Raw genomic sequence first — 17,793 nt, forward strand, 5'->3', positions numbered from 1 at the left:
CCTCTGTTATCTATGCAGAAATCCTATGAGGGAAAGCAGTGTCCATGAGCATTTTAGTATTATAAGAATGTGGAATGTTAAATGGGAAAGGTATCATAACTAAGAGATTTCACATTTTAGGGATAATAAGGATATTCCCATGGGTTGTCATGGTGATTAAATGAAGTGACCCATGTATGCACCTGGCATTTAATAGATGATCAGTGTTTGATGGTGGTTATTATTCACTGTGGGATCAAATACCCTGAAATTTTGAAAACATTTATCTTGAGTGGTTTGGTTTTTCTGTTTTCATTGTTTTATTTGCTCAATTTTTGCCATGAAAAAATACTATCTCTCTAATCACTGAGATACTAAGAAACGTGTCCAATATCCAAAGGAAGGTTGAACATCCCAAAAGCTTTCAAGTTCCCCTTAGGTGCTTTGACTTTACCGGAAGTTTCCACCAGACAATTAGTGATCTCTTATTAATTCAAAGCACACAGGCAGTATATGCAAACTTGAATATAATTGGGAATAACACACATTTATGTGTTTTATCAAAATATTGAGTGGGCATAAGTTAACCTCACCTTCTCCTCCAAAATTGCAAAATACATAATATTCTTTGGCCATTTAAAAGAATGAGGTATAACTTCTACATTGTGAGAGGAAAAAATGTCCACAAAGTATTGTTAAAAATCAAGTTACAGAACAGTTTTATAATATGTTGCTATTTTTATGTAATTGTAATAGTATTATAAAATATATGACTTGTGCATAGAAAAATAATCAGAAAAATACACAAACTTCATTACAGTTGTCCCTGAGGGCATGGGGGATTTTTACTGAAAATATTTCAGTGTGGTTTAAATTTTTACAAGGAAAGGATAATATTTTTGAGATTATAAAAATAAAAAACTTAAAAGTAGATGAGAACTTGCAAAATAGTTTATTTGAAGCAAATCTGGTAAAGTATACAAGGTGATTAAACACAAATAGTATGTTTTTGTTACTGACTTAAGTCAGCTCTTCTACCACTTGGTTTAGTGTTTCTAATATTTTGGCCACCTTGGGCAATTTTTATTACTTATTACAAGCTTTTCGCTTTCAGTTTGTTCTCAGCTTCTAGAATACAAGGTGTTAAATAACATCTCATTGCACTTTTGATTGCTCACTCTCCCAAGACGTGCTCTCAAGTTATGCTTAAATTCTCCATCTCAAACTATCTGCTTCTCAGCCTCTGGGGACTCTTCTCCCTAGAGGTGGTTCTGGGCTGGCTTTGGACAAGTTTAAGGACCCAGTTGCTCCTGAATCTATTGTTAGGTGATCGCTGTTCTCCTTTCAAACTGTTTTCCCTATTGCTTAGGGCCATATGGTGACCCTCAAAATGTAGCATACCTGAGTATTTATTGAGGTTTGCTTGAAACTCAAAGTCCTAGCTCCAGAGATTCTCCTTCAGTGGGTAAAGGATGGGGCCCAGGAACCTGCATTTTAATTAATAATCTTATAGAATTCCATTCTACCCCAGGCGTTCTGTGGAAATGTTTCAGGCACTGCAGTCAGGGAGGGTTCCAGGGTTCATTCACTGTCAGTCAAAATGTATCTGCTTTTATCTTTTTAAAATGAGGCATCTGGCCAGGTGCAGTGGCTCTAACCTGTAATCCCAGCACTTTGGGGGGCTGAGGCAGGCAGATTGCTTGAGGCCAGGAGTTTAAGACCAGCCTGGCCAAGACATGGCAAAACTCCCCTCTCTACTAAAAATACAATTAGCTGGGCATGGTAGTGCATGCCTGTAATCCCAGCTACTCGGGTAGCTGAGACATGAGAATCACTTGAACCCAGGAGGTGGAGGTTGCAGTCAGCCAAGATCATGCCTCTGCACTCCAGCCTGGGGCAACAGGAACAGACTTTGTATAAATAAAATAAAATAAAATAAAGTAAATAAAATAAAATAAGGCATCTGGTAAGATATTACTTGTAGAAATCTGTTCATCCACATCTACAGATCTAAATCTCCCAATCTTCTCCTCTGTATCATGATTTGAAAGGCCTTCTTCAATCCGTAATTCTAAGAATAATCAAGCACGCAAACCAACAAGGCTCCTCAAAATTCACTTCTTTTTTAGCTTTGTTATGGCTTCCTTTTTTTTTTACAGTATAGCTGAGTTTTTTTTTTTTTTTTGGTATTAGGTATAAGGTAAGGATCCATCTTAATTCTTATCCCAAATAATTTACCAATTATATTTACAATTCGATAAGAACAATCTATTTTCCCACAGATTTGAAATGTAGTATTTATCATATGTCACAAACCTACTTGGCTCTATTTCTGGGTGTCTTCTTCCCTTGATATAGCTGCTATTCTACTGCTATCATTCTTTCTTAATTATGGTATCTTTATAGTACAATCCATTATTTCATAGAGCTGATTGTCTTTCATTATTCTTCACCTTGAATATTTTTTCATTGGGTTGACTTTTATATCTAAGAGAATAATGTTTGCTTGGTTCTGGAAAAGTCTCTGAGATCTTAGTCAGATTTTCGTTCAATTTACAAATTAATCTGGTAGAGGAAGCAGCATTGACATTGAGTATTCAGCATGTCCTTCCAGGAATATAGTATGTTTTTCAATGTAATTGGTCCTCTTTTATGTCCCTCAATTAAGCTTCTTTTCTGCCTTTTGGTAGGATCTGCACATTTCTTGTCAGTAATCAGTGTAGAGTAGTACAGAGCATGTGTGCTCTGGAATCAGATGCCTGGGTTCAAAGCCTGAGCAATCAAGAGACTCTGCACAAGTTGCTTAATCTTGCTTGTCTCAGTTTTCTCTTCTGCAAAATGGGTATGATATTAATAGTACCTAGCTCATAGAGTTCCTTAAGGGATAAGTAAATCTCATGCAAAGCACCTAGGACATTTCTGGTATACATTAAGTGCACTTTACATTTCAAGTTAAGCTCTCTTTCCATAGCTATAGCTGTCTTATCCAGAAATTAAAAATGCTCCTTAAGTGTCCTTCACTTGAACACAGGTGAAGTCATTGAAATGAGAAACACGTAAGAATATAAAGTAGATAGGTTAAATAACAACTCAGAGATGAGTATTTAAAGCACTAAGGATTTGATGGTATAGACAAGGAAGAATAGCCTCTGTGGAGGCGAACTCCTTGAACAAAGGCAAAGTCAGGGCTTATCATTATAAAAAGCTAAACCCACAACATTTCACAAGAAAAAGGGATCGATGTAGGCAAATCTAGTTTAGGGTCAGCTGGTTGCAGTGGTGCTTTACAGGCTGTTTACTGGCCTATCATGGTTCTGTGGTTTCGGTAGGAATTGTGTTGCCACTAAAGCTCATGCTCTTTATTCAGGCTCCTGCCCAGAACTACTTTCTTTGATTTTAGACAGTCTTCAGTCATTCCCTAGTCTGTACTCCATGGTATAAATGATTGTTATGCTACATTTAACTATAATTTTATTTTTGCGGTTTTAACCCCATAGATTCTCAACTACTCACCACTAACCCGCTGTGTTATTTATCTTTGTCTCTAGGTGCTTTGACTGGATTCTAGCACATAGTAAGAGCTCAACGAATGTTCCAGTGAATGAAGTAATCTCCTGGCTTATATTCAAGTTGGGGACAAGGATCTTTCAAAGAGGTGTGGTACACTGACTACTGGAAGTTATGTGCTCCTATTTTATACAACCTCTGGATCTGTTTCCTCATCTTAGAAGACAAAGTTAGAGTCCCATCAATGATTTTCAACCCTTGTTGCATATTAGAACCACCTGCCAAAACTAGAGAAAAGAAAAAAACCAAAAACCTCTAATGCTCAGGCCGCACCTCACATGGATTGAGTCAGAATCTTTGGTATCTTGGCACTGCCTTTTTTTTTTTTTTTTTTTTGAGATGGAGTCTCGCTCTGTTGCCCAGGCTTGAGTGCAGTGGTGCTATCTCTGCTCACTGCAAGCTCCGTCTCCCTGGTTCATGCCATTCTCTGCCCCAGATTCCTGAGTAGCTGAGACTACAGGCGCCCACCACCATGCCCGGCTACTTTTTTTGTATTTTTAGTAGAGACGGGGTTTCACCGTATTAACCAGGATGGTCTTGATCTCTTGACCTCCTAATCCACTTGCCTCGGCCTCCCAAAGTGTTGGGATTACAGATGTGAGCCACCGCACCCGGGCTGGCACTGGTATTTTTAAAAACCTCTCCCTGACCCCCAGCGGGCAATTCTACTCGGCAGCCACATTGAGATCCACTGGGCCAGGTAAACTCGCACATCTGTGACTGCGAGGAACAGCTGATAATCTTAAAGAGAGGGAGAAGCTAATTCAAAATCTCTAGTCTTCTGGGATCATCTTGTGAGGTAGCACATATTCAAACCCACTTTGATACTCCCTGAGAGGACATCGCTGTACTATGTAGTCCAGAATATAATTGCTGTCCATAATATGATTCAGAAAGTAGAGAATCAGTTTGTATATTTTGGCAAGACTTACAAAAAAAATGCATAAAAACTAAAATATTTAATGCGTAGTAGGGTAAACTAGTTGTCTGCCAAAGCCGTGTATGTGGAATACCTCACACTTCATGGATGCCTGGCCATTGAGCCTTATTGTGGTCACTTTCACATTTTCAGTAGACCGGTATGTGTATGAGGCTTTGTGATTTCTTGTTAAAGGATGGAGATTAAAAAAAAAAAAAAAGACCAAAACTAAACAAAAACCTTTCTTCTTTGCTACCATAACTTCCTCTATCTGTGGCTGCATTTCTCTGTCCCCACTTCACAGAAAAACATCTTAGATGAGATTTCTGTCCTGTTTTCCACTTTTGTTGGAACTTCAATTTCGTTTCTTTCCTACTACAGGATGGAAACTGCATTTGCAAGGTCATTACCAATCACCTCCAAACCAGTGATTTTTTTTTTTGTCAGCTTACCTGACCTTTTGGCAACTTTTAACTTCCTTTTAACACTCTTCTTTCCTCTGGTTTCCTTCCTACTTAAGGCTGTTCCCCTTGAGTATCTTTTGCTGGTTTCTACTTCTCTATCTTCTTTCCTTCTCTACCTGATGACTACATATTGGAGTGCTTTGGGGCACCACCCTAGATATTAGTTCCAGGAATTTTTGTCAGAAATAGATGCTGAATACCCTGACTTGCCCTACCACACCACAGTTTGATGGCTTAGCAATAGTATAGTTTTATTGCAATTTTTCAAACTGCAATTGAAATTTTCCTGAACAAGAATACTTGTCCTGAATCACATTATTGAATGTTGAATGGCTTCAAAAACCTTGTTGCAGATATGATAATGTTTCTTAATGGATTTAATCTAAAATTACATTATAAGACAGTGCTTCTATGTGAAATTTATACGCGGAAAAGTCATTTTGATGACAACTAATGTTGTTTCAATAAGTAATGGCAAGATCAAATACATTTTCCATGCTGTCAAAAGTTAAAATAAGAAGCAGGATCTCTATTTTCACACAAATTTGTGGCAGATATATTTTCTGAGCTCAAACTGCAGTTCCAACAGTGTTTCAGGACCTCATTGCAGTGCACATTTCACATTTTGAAATCCATTTAGTGGGCAGTTGAGGAACTGCCACCTAACCTTCAATTAATCTGAAATGCAAGGATATGCCAAAAGGCAAATATCAAGAGAAGAATCTAGTAGAATTCCATAAATTCCTTCTGAGTGGTGAGTATGCTCAATGAAAATCATATGCTTGTGGGAGATATCGGTGTTTGTTAATATCTTTGTGAAATATATTTTCAAAGATGAAGTATATAAAATCTCATTACAGATCAACAGTAAGAGATGAACACCAACATTTCAACCAATTTCGATAAGGAACACTAATTTCGAACCCCAATTAAGTAAAATGTTACCCCTCCCCAAGAGAATTCCATTCTTCTCATTAGTAGACCTGTATTACAAACAATTATTCCCAATTATAATGTTTTGAATTTCATCAGTAAAAAATTTGTGGAGTTTTTCTTCTCTGTTGTAGAAGTACCTACATAACATCCTTGATTTTGCCTATTGGGCCTGCAAAGCCTAAAATATTTTTTATCTGGTACTTTACAGTTTGCCAAACCCTGGTCCACCCTGTCATTATCTCTTCTGTGCACAACTCAAAAGACTCCAGGCCGGGAGGCTGAGGCCGGAGAATGGCGGGAACCCGGGAGGCGGAGCTTGCAGTGAGCTGAGATCCGGCCACTGCACTGCAGCCTGGGTGACAGAGCGAGACTCCGTCTCAAAAAAAAAAAAAAAAAAAAAAAAAAAAAAAAAGACTCCAGGCCGTCCTTGTTCTGGCTGCTACTTCTTCAACTACTAGGCCTCTTTTCTCTTCCTCAAGCATATCACAGGCTCCCCTGGCTCAGGCCTTTTATTCTTGCTGCATCTTCTGCCTTTAAACGTTTGTTCTCATCCTTCAGGTCTCACTTTGAGTATCACTTGCTAGAGAATTGCCCACACTTGTTCTCTATCACAAATCACCTTCTTTATTTCCTTCATAGTTATCTCATATAGTTTTTACTTAGTCATTGTCTCCTCCATCAGAATGGAAGCTCCACAAGACCAGATACCTTGCTGTTTGGTTCATCAATGACTGGGACAGAGTAGGTGTTGAGTGATTATTTTTTGAATTAAAGTGTCACAGTGGTGGCTGGTCAGGCATGAGCAAGGCCGGAGAGGGCTCTGCCACTCCTCACATCAGGACTGTCAGGCAACCATCAGGTGACGGTCAGGTGGTTGTTAACTGTCTCTCTATAATAATAATTGGTCACAGCTGGCGCCAGGGAAAGGCGCGCTCCTAATAGATAGAAAACACCTGACACTGGTGGTTAGCAACTTCCTGAGAAGATCTCAGGGGTCAGGTGAGTGGGCTCAAGCACATGCACGTGGACAACTTACTCCAAGGGAAGAATCAGGACGAAGTAACGCGAGACCCTGGAAGTATCCAACGTATAAAACCGCCACGTCAACAGGTCACACTGCGCACTTGATCTCTCAAGTTGCCCACTCGGCCCTCCCTCTTCGGAGTGTACTTTCTTTTCCTTTCATTCTTGCGCTAAAGCTTTTTGATAAACTTTCACGCCTGCTCTAAAACTTCCCTCAGTCTCTCCTTCTGCCTTATGCTCTTCAGTCGAATTCTTTCTTCTGAGGGGGTAAGAATTGGGGTTGCTGCAGACCCCGTATGGAAGTGAATTTGCCACCGGTAACAAAATAGTGGGGCAGGAAGCTAGTGGGTTCTAAAGTTCAAAAGCTGTCTACATAGCAGCAAGCCTCTAAGTCTTCCATTCTGACTACTCTCTGCTCATGTTCTCAGTGCTTTTTAACTTTACTATGATGTAGCTATAAAGCATTAAAATAGATGATCAGCCGGGCACGGTGGCTCATGCCTGTAATCCCAGCACTTTGGGAGGCTGAGGCAGGCGGATCATGAGGTCAGGAGTTTGAGACCAGCCTGGCCAACATGGTGAAACCTCGCTTCTACTAAAAATACAAAAATTAGCCAGACGTGGTGACGCCTGCCTGTAATCTCGGCTACTCAGGAGACTGAGGCAGGAGACTTGCTTGAACCCGGGAGACAGAGGTTGCAGTGAGCCGAGATCACGCCACTGAACTAAAAAAAAAAATCATTTTGTGTTCACTCTTCTGATTCTGAGATGGTTGGATATTTAAGTGTAGGTAGGGCCACTGTTTGCCAGCTTGGGGTTGCAAACGCCTCACCCTTAAGTTTGTTCTACAAAGTACAGCAAGTTAGAATTAATATCTCCCTAATCAATAAGGACCTTAGCTTGTCTTCCCCTGGGGTCGTCCTCCCTGGATATGAATCCACGGCATGCTTGGGCATGCTCACTTGTGTCTTACTGCCCGTCTGGGTTGTCCTCTCTGCTGGCCGATGGAGCTCCTTCTTAGACTTGAACCTCGGGGCTAGACCTTTGTTACAGGTGTGGTGTGAGGACCAGCAAGCAGCATTAGTATCACGTGGGATCTTGCTAGAGCTGCAGACTCTTAGACCCCAATCTAGACCCACTGGGTCAGAACTGGCTATTTAACGAGATCTTCAGGTGAATCTTATGTCACGTGCAGGCCTAGGTGCTGGGTGATCTGGAAGGTAGTTCCAGCTGGTAGTGGTAGCTACCATTTATCTCTGAGGACCCTCCAGAGATCCCTGCCTCATGCAACACAGTTGGGTCCTGATGGTGACTGCTGCATCACTGTTTCTGTCATTTGGGACAGGGCCACACCTCTTGCTCATCCAAGTCATGGGTGGGATGTAGTTCAGTAAAGTCCAAAGGGTAACCTTCAGCAAAACAGAACTTGATGAGGAGATACTAGAATATCCTAGAACCTCCCTGAGATGCTCTCGGAACTCTCTTGGTCTGTCCCTCCTGTGGCCTGGGATGGCTCCACCTCTATTACTGGAACTTCTCCAGGCAGCTCCCTGCCACAGAGTCCTGATCAAACCAAAATTCTGAATGCAGAGAGAGAAGAAAAATTATTCTCTGACTTCAGCCTTAGGACTGCTTGTCCAAGCCCTTGTTTCCTGACCCAGAACTGACCCTTCCCCAGGATGACTGATGGGGAAAATAGCCATTCTCTTCAAGGGGAAACCCCACCTCCCACCCATAGAGGTGTGGTCCAATATATAATTGACTGACATAAGCACATTCCCTAAAGTCCGGGTTGTATGGTCTTGAAGGCACATGTGGGATCTCAGCAGCCTTGGCAACTTTCTTTACAGTTTTTCTCATAAAGTATTCTGAAACCTGGGAGCGTAGCCTCATTCTGGGTTACCTGGTTACATAAGAATTTACTTGAAATGTTGTTTAAAGCTCATTGAGAACAGCTCATATGCTTACAGAGGAATCTAACAAGGAAAAGCTGTGATTAAGAACCGGCTGAGATATAGTGAGGTGTAATTTTCTCGATCTCTGTAAACAACAGGTATTAGAAAGATTACCTGCCACTTTCCAGTTACATATACACTGACACCGAAGAAATGGGCTATTGAGGGATCTGAACAGAGCTTATAGAATGACTCTGGATCACTTACAGCTGTCTTTGAAACCCCACCTGATGGCAATTTTTAGCTTTACTTTCCATTTTACAGCTTTCCTATGTACTTTCAAAATAACCAGTTATGGTGGTTGGAAGGCAGTTCTGCAAAAGATTTTCTAGAGGTTGAAAAGCAGAAAGAACAAATAGTAAGAAATGTTTGCTGCTTATTGAATTTAATAAAAGTATCTTATTTGTATAGCTAACAGGCATTTCAAACACACGATCTCATTTTATCTTTATATCAGCCCTGAAGTTCTGCAAAGCAGTATTTCATTCCCATTTTCAAGATTTAGCAAACTGAAGGCTAGAGAAGTTAAACAGCGAGAAAGTGGTGAAGTTCGGTCTTGAAAACTGTCTTTCAAATCTAAATTCAGTCCTCTATCTCTGGTTGAAGTTTGCATTCACGTTAAGAGTGTAGGCAGTAAACAAGATGGGGTGATGTACCTGAATTGCTTATATGGTTTATGGAACCACCAGTTTCTTAATACTAGGTCATTTCTGACTCCTTAAGACACTGAGAAAAGTCTCTGGATCAGAGCTCCCCATGCGCACTTCCTTTCTTTTTCCCACTTTCTCTTCTTTCTTCCCTCTCCTTTATTTCTCCGATTTGCTTCCTTTCTTCTTCACTCCCTCTGGCTTAGCTTGATTCTTAAAGGACTTCACTATTAACATCCAGGATGACTCAGTGTGAAGGAAACCACAGCAGATGTAGAGAAGAAAGGGGAGGAGGGGATGTGGAAGGAGTGGGGAGATGAAGGCCAGGGCAGGTGTGGAGAGCAGCTTAGCACAGATACACTAATTTCCACGTCCAGACTGGTATTCTGAGATGTTCCCTGCTGCTCTGGAATCTCTGTAAACACAGGGATTTGTCTGGAATGACTTTACAGCTCAGCAGGAAGGTTGCTAAGTGCCAGGACTTTCAAACTGTGAGTGCTGCTCAGAAATGGAGGAGGAAGTGCTCTCAGCCCAGGCCCGCGGCCCTTGGCCCTTGCCTGGGCCTGCCGGGGCCGTTTAGACTGGGAGAGGGGCATGGAGGCTTGTGCATGCTCCCATCCTTCCACGGTGCCTGCTGCACTCACAGGGCAATGGGGCTGGAAGGAACCTTGCAAAGGCATCAGCTACATCTTTGAGCTGTTGTAGTGAGCCAAACCTAAAATGTCCCAGAAAGCCATAAAAAACACCAGCCTTGTTCTTAAATTTCTTTTAAGGATAGAAACTTTTATGATTTTACTCAGCAATACTTTTTTTTTTTTTTCCAAAATCCTTTTTTGCAAGAATGTAAATCTTCCCTGCAGCAATTTAATTCTTTCCTCTTTTTTCCTTAATGGCACGTGGTTTCCCAAGAGTCACAGGTAGTGTTTCTGTCTCATTGTTGTGATTGAGTAAGCAAAGCTATCGGGAGGGCAAAAGAAGAAAACCATAGAAGATTGTGTCTCTGGGAAGTGAAATGCAGAGAGTTTCACTGTTGTCTCCATCTTGTAAAAGAGGGCACTGGGAAAGGGTTTGGGAACCAGGGTAAAGCCATGGGGAAGCACTGTTGTGCCGAGGAGGGCAAAGGGAAGGAGGTCATGCTGAACTCTGCTGCTCAACAACGCCCACAACTGCCCCGTGCCCAGCACAGCTGAACTGTCCTCCTCCAGCCAAATGGCCTGCTCTGTAGACAAACTCTTAGATCCAAGTTGGTAATGTAGCTTATTCTGGTAACAGTTATAAGCAGTGGCTTTACAGAATTCAAATCCTGGCGACACTACTTATTAGGTGTGTTAGAGTTCTCCAGAGGAACAAAGCTAGTAGGATCTGTATCTATCTTTATCTCTGTATACCTATATCTATATAATCTCCACACTCATGTGCTGCATGACATTTTGATCAATAATGGATGGCATATATTACAGTGGTCCCATGAGATCATATTGGAGCTGAAAAATTCCCATCACCTAGTGACCTTATAGCTGTCATAACTGCATAGCACAACACATTACTCACATGTTTGTGGTGATGCTGGTGGAAACAAACCTGTGTCTAAAAGTTGTATAAACGTATAGCTCATACAATTATGTATAGCACATAATACTTGATAATAAACACCTCTGTTACTGGTTTCTATATACACTATAGTATAATTTTTATGGTGATTTTAGAGTATACTACTTAAATAGTTAACTATAAAACAGCCTCAAACAGGTTCTCAGGAGTTTTCCAGAAGTAGGCATTGTTATATAAGATGACAGGTTCCATGTGTTTTATTGCCCTTGAAGATCTTCCAGTGGGATGAGATGTGGAGGTGAAAGACAGTGATATGGATAACTCTAATCCTGTGTAGGCCTAATTGTGTGCCTCAGTTTTTAACAAAGTTTAAATAGTTGAAAAAATTAAAAATGAATAAAAAGCTTATAGAACAAGGATATAAAGAAAATATTTTTGTATAACTGTATAATGTGTTTGTGTGTTAAGCTAAGTGTTACTATAAACATTTTAACTTTTTTACTTTTTTATAATAAGCTAAGGTTTTACTTATAGAAGAAAAAAAATTAAATGTGTTTAGTGCAGCCTAACTATACAGTGTTTATAAAGTCAACAGTTGTGGACAGTAATAGTCCAGGTTTTTATATTCAATCACCACTCACTCACCCAGAACAATTTCTAGTCCTGCAAGCACCATCCACAAGTGCCCTATGCAGGCGTACCATTTTAATCTTTTATACAGTATTTTTACTGTATCTTTTCTATGTTTTAGATATGCAAATACTTACCATTGTGTTACAACTGCCTACAGTATTCAGTGTGGTAACAGATTTGTAGCCTAGGAGTAGTAGGCTATGTCATATAGTAGGCTATACCATCTAGGCTGATGTCAGTATACTCTATGATGTTCACCATAACAAATTGCCTAAAGATGCATGTCTTAGAGCATATCCCTGAGGTTAATACATGACCGTGTGTGTGTGTACATATATATACACATACACATACACACATGTATCTCCTGTTGATTATATATCCTCTTATATAGTCCATAGATATATAATATATACTACATATATAATATAGGAACATATAGAAACATATAGAAAACATATACAATATCTATACTATGTATAGATACAAATATATAGTAGTGAAAGAGAACGAGCATGTGCACTGTTGAATTTGAAATCTGTAGGGTAAGCCAGTAGGTTAGAGATTCAGGTAAGAGTGGATATTGCAGTCTTAAGTCTGAAGGCCAGAAACTCAGGTGGAATCTCTGTGTCAGTCTGGAGGCAGAACTGCTTTTTCACGAAACCTGAGTCTTTGCTATTAAGGCCTTCAACTGATTAAATGAGGCCCACCCACATTATGGATGGTAAAATTAAAGTCAACTAATTTTAAGTGTTAATCACATAAAAAAATACCTTTACAGAGATATCTAAACTAGTGTTTGTCCACACAACTGGTCACCATGGCCAAGCCAAGTTCACACATAAAATCAATCATTACTCTAGCTTTTAACTTACTGGCAAGTCACTCAACTTCTTTACACTGAATTTCTCTTTTGTAAAAAGGAGGTAGAATAAAACTTTGCTCAGTGCCTGGATATACTAAGTGGTCAGTACCTGTTGCCTGTATTATGATTGTTGTGAGTTCTTAAGTAAATTATGTATTGGAAATCAAATAGAGCAATCAACTCTATCTATTGTGTTTATTGATTTGCCATCAGAACAAATGTTTAAGTTGTTAGACGTTGACTGATTAATATTTAAAAATATTCATTAGCACAATGGTATGAATATAATATGCTAATACTAATATAAAAATAACATAGATCATCTATGATTTATGTCTATCATCCCAACAGATCAACTGTGTTTATTTTTCTGTTCTCTAATCCTTCCCCATACATACATAAACATATTATTTACAGAGCTGTATTCAAGATGGATTAATGTTTGCATTTGGCTGTTTTCCAATGAACACAATAGGTGTTAAGATATTAAAGTAGCCAAATTAATTGTATTCTGGTTGAAAATTATAGTCCATCTCTAATTTTTACTGTGGATCTGAGCTGCTGGAATAATGGTTTTCATGGTGTGCCAGCTTGGCAGACAAGCTGTCTAGGTGTTTTGCATCTCACTGCTTTCCTCAAAAAGAAAGGGTAGTTGAAGGACTAACACTACTGAATGGATTATAGGTGTAATCTGTTATTGGAGAGAAAAGGTTAATCCAGTTCTGCATTATTATGTTTTTTATTTATGTTATTCTTTCATTAATTTAAAATGTGTTGAGCTCTTTCAATGTATTGTGCATTGGCCACTGAGCATCTATCCAACCAGCAAACGCACCAGAGACCTGCTCTCCAGAGGTGCAGACTAGAAGGTAAGACTGACAGTAGGGAGACACGTAAGGTCCACAACAGAGTGGTTCATTTGAGGGTTGGGGGAGGAAAAGAGAAGGAGGCATCCTGGATCTTCTAAATTGAGTTCTGAAGGATGAGTAGGAGTTAGCCAGATGAAGAACAGTGAGGGGGTCAATATCTTTATCTTTTGGTAGAAGGAAAAAAACCTGCTTTTGCATAAAACAGAATCCAGATGGTTTTCTATTCATTTAGGCAAAGCTATGAACCTCAGTGTATTAGTCGGTTTTCATGCTGCTGATAAAGACATACCCGAGACTGGGCAATTTACAAAAGAAAGGTTTAATGGACTCACAATTCCACATGGGTGGTGAGGCCTCACAATCACTGTAGAAGGCGAAAGGCACATCTCACATGGTAGCAAAGAGAATGAGAACCAAGGGAAAGGGGTTTCCCCTTATAAAATCATCAGATTTCATGAGACTTATTCATTACCATGAGAACGGTATGGGAGAATTGCCCCCACAATTCAGTTATCTCCCACTGGATCCCTCCCACAACATGTGGGAATTATGAGAGCTACAATTCAAGATGAGATTTGGGTGGGGACACAGCCAAACCATATCACTCAGGTAAGGCTGTGGGAACATCATGTGCAAAGACTCACTGACTGCACACCAGGGTTTGCAGAACTGAGAATATTCTGGCTATAGGAAAAGTGTGAAGGTGAAAGGCATCTATAATAAGGTGTTTGGACTTCCCTCTGTGGTCAGTGGGAAGCCACTGAAAGTTTTTTTTTGTTGTTCTTTTGAGACAGGGTTTGGCTCTGTTGCCCAGGCTGAAGTGCAGTAGTACTATCTTAGTTCACTCTAACCTCTGCCTCCAAGCTAAGCCATCCTCCCACCTGTGCCTTCCAAGTATCTGGGACTACAGGTGTGTGCCGCCACACGTGACTAATTTTTGTTTTTGGTGGAGATGGGGTTTTGCCATGTTACCCAGGCTGGTCTCAAACTCCTGGGCTCAAGCAATCTACCCACCTTGGCCTCTGAAAGCATTAGGATTACTGGGCATGAGCCACTTAGTCTGGCTCACTGAGATGTTTTAAGGATGGCAGTGACATGACAGGATCTATACTTTAGGAAAATCACTTAGGCCACAGCATAGAGCATCAGTAGTGAGGGCAGTGCTGGCTGCATGGAGACATTATGTCACCATTGAGGTAATCCAGGCAGAAGATGCATGATCAGGAATGTGGTGGTGGCAGTGCAGATGGAAAGAAATAGATGGAATCAAAAGATATTTTAGAAGATAGGAGAAGATTGTAACGTGGTTGTCAATCAGGTGTGTGGAAGAGACAGCAGTTAAAGATGAAGCCCAGAGTCCTTCTAGTCTGTATCTTTATGTTCTTGAAAATGGTGTGTGTGTGTGTGTGTGTTTAAATCTGAAATTATTTTGACTTCAGGGCAGTTGCTGTCATGTCATCTAGTCAGACATTCTATCATGACAGAAATCCTCATGGCATGATGGAAAAAGTCCTTGCCTGTAAGCCTGGGGGCCAGTACAGCTTTACCACAAACCCCAAATAAGATCCTGGGTCAATCATTTGAGCCCCTTGTGGGGAGAGTGAACAGCTGTAGTGTAAGATAGCATAATTATAAGCTGGGGTGGGGCTTTGAGTTATGGTGCCTATACAAAATGAACATGACACTTGGTGTAAACTGGTGAGGCTGCTCTTGGACTAAAGAGACTAGCCTGGGGTTCTGCCTGCCCTAGGTCCTGCCTGATTATTCCAGGGACTGAGAGGAGGATCCATATTTTGTCCCACCTATAACAAATGTAGAGCATACCAGTATGCCGAAGAATACCTTTAAGGAAGCTCTGGCATAGTGATTAAATTCTTGAGTCATGAAGTTCAGACTAGGGTCTTCGTTCCACCATTTACTAGCTGTTTGACTCCAAGAAAATTAATCATTTTGCTTCAATTTTGTCATCTGTGAAATAGGAATAATAATACCTGTCCACCAGGATTGTTGTAAAGATTAAGTAATATATGTAAACATTTGAGCTCCTGGATACAGAGTAAATGCTCAATACATATTTGCCAGTAATTTTTTAATATAATCTTTTCTCCAATGTGTACAATTCAATGATTTTTATTCATTTATGGGGCACAAGTGCAATTTTGTTATATGCATAGATTGGGTAGTGGTCACGTCAGGGCTTTAAGATATCCCTATCCTGACTAATGAACATTACTCATTCAGTAATTTCTCATAATTCATGCCCTGACCCTTTCACCCTTCCGAGTCTCCACTGTCTACCATACCACTCTCTATGTTCATGTGTACACATTTTTTAGCTCCTACTTATGAATGAGAACATGCAATATCTGTCTTTCTGTGTCTGACTTTATTAGTCCGTTTTCACACTGCTGATAGACATACTCGACACTGGGAAGAAAAAGAGGTTGAATCGGACTTACAGTTCCGCATGGCTGGGGAGGCCTCAGAATCACGGTGGGAGGTGAAAGGCACTTCTTACATGGTGGCAGCAAGAGAAAATGAGGAAGAAGCAAAAGCAGAAACCCCTGATAAAAACCCATCAGATCTCATGAGACTTAGTCACTATCACAAGAATAGCACAGGAAAGACCAGCCTCTATGATTCAGTTACCTCCTCTGGGTTCCCCCTACAATGTGGGAATTCTGAGAGATACAATTCAAGTTGAGATTTGGGTGTGGACACAGCCAAACCATATCATTCTGCCCCTGGCCCCTCCAATTCTCATGTCCTCACATTTCAAAACCAATCATGCCTTTTTAACAGTCCCCCAAAGTCTTAACTCATTTCAGCATTAACCCAAAAGTCCACAGTCCAAAGTCTTGTCTGAGACAAGGCAAGTCCCATTTGCCTATGAGCCTGTAAAATCAAAAGCAAGCTAGTTACTTCCTAGATACAATGGGGATACAGGTATTGGGTAAATACAGCCATTCAAAATGGGAGAAATTGGCCAAAACAAAGAGGTAACGGGGCCCATGCAAGTCTGAAATCCAGCAGGGCAGTCAAATTTCAAAGCTCCAAAAATGATCTCCTTTGACTCCAGGTCCCACAATCCAGGTCATGCCGATGTAAGAGGTGGGTTCCCGTGGTCTTGGGTAGCTCCTCCCCTGTGGCTTTTTCAGGGTACAGCCTCCCTCCCAGCTGCTTTCATGGGCTGGCATTGAATGTCTGTGGCTTTTCCAGGAGCATGGTGTAAGCTGTTGGTGGATCTACCATTCTGGGGTCTGGAGGATGGTGGCCCTCTTCTCACAGCTCCACTAGGCAGTGCCCCAATAGGGACTGTGTGTTGGGAAGCCAAACCCACATTTCCCTTCTACACTTCCCTAGCAGAGATTCTGTGTGAGGGCCCTGCCCCTGCAGCAAACTTTTGCTTGGGCATCCAGGCATTTCCATACATCTTCTGAAATATAGGCAGAGGTTCCCAAACTCAATTCTTGACTTCTGTGCACCTGCAGGCTCAACACCATGTGGAAGCTGCCAAGGATTGGGGCTTCCACCCTCGGAAGCCACAGCCCAAGCTGTATGTTGGAGTGGCTGGGATGACTGGAGTCAGCCATGACTGGAGTGGCTGGGATGCAGGGTACCAAGTCCCTAGGCTGCACACAGCATGGGGACCCTGGGCCTGGCCCACAAAACCACTTTTTCCTCCTGGGCCTTCAGGCCTGTGATGGGAGGGGCTGCCATGAGAGTCTCTGATATGCCCTGGAGACATTTTCCCCATGGTGTTGGGGATTAACATTAGGCTCCTTGCTACTTACGTAAATTTCTGCAGCTAGCTTGAATTTATCCTCAGAAAATGGGTTTTTCTTTTCTATTGTATAGTCAAGCTGCAAATTTTCCAAAGTTTTACGCTCTGCTTCCCTTATAAAGCCAAGTGCCTTTAACAGCACCCAAGTTACCTCTTGAATGCTTTGCTGCTTAGAAATTTCTTCTGCCAGATACCCTAAATCATCTCTCTCAAGTTCAAAGTTCCACAAATCCCTAGGGCAGGGGCAAAATACTGCCAGTCTCTTTGCTAAAACAACAGAAGAGTCACCTTTGCTCCAGTTTCCAACAAGTTCCTCATCTCCATCTGAGACTACCTTAGCCTGGACCTTATTTTTCATATTGCTATCATCATTATGGGCAAAGCCATTCAATAAGTCCCTAGATAGTTCCAAACTTTCCCACATTTTTCTGTCTTCTGAGCCCTCCAAACTGTTCCAACCTCTGCCTGTTACCTAGTTCCAAAGTCTCTTCCACATTTTCAGGTATTGTTTCAGCAATGCCCCACTCTACTGGTACGGATTTCCTGTATTAGTCTGTTTTCACGCTGCTGATAAAGATATACCTAAGACTGGGAAGAAAAA

At 41.0% G+C, this 17,793-nt stretch overlaps 1 long non-coding RNA gene across 1 annotated transcript in view; it reads left to right on the forward strand.

Annotated features, from left to right (window-relative positions):
• Positions 1 to 17,793, forward strand: part of LOC123574528 (uncharacterized) — a 209,871-nt gene that overhangs the window by 126,357 nt on the left and 65,721 nt on the right. The window contains exon 3 of the long non-coding RNA XR_010588486.2: positions 3,528 to 3,634. This is a non-coding gene — a long non-coding RNA (uncharacterized lncRNA). The remainder of the gene's footprint in view (positions 1 to 3,527; positions 3,635 to 17,793) is intronic.

This window comes from Macaca fascicularis, chromosome 7, assembly GCF_037993035.2.
Source record: "Macaca fascicularis isolate 582-1 chromosome 7, T2T-MFA8v1.1".
Lineage (NCBI taxonomy): Eukaryota > Metazoa > Chordata > Mammalia > Primates > Cercopithecidae > Macaca > Macaca fascicularis.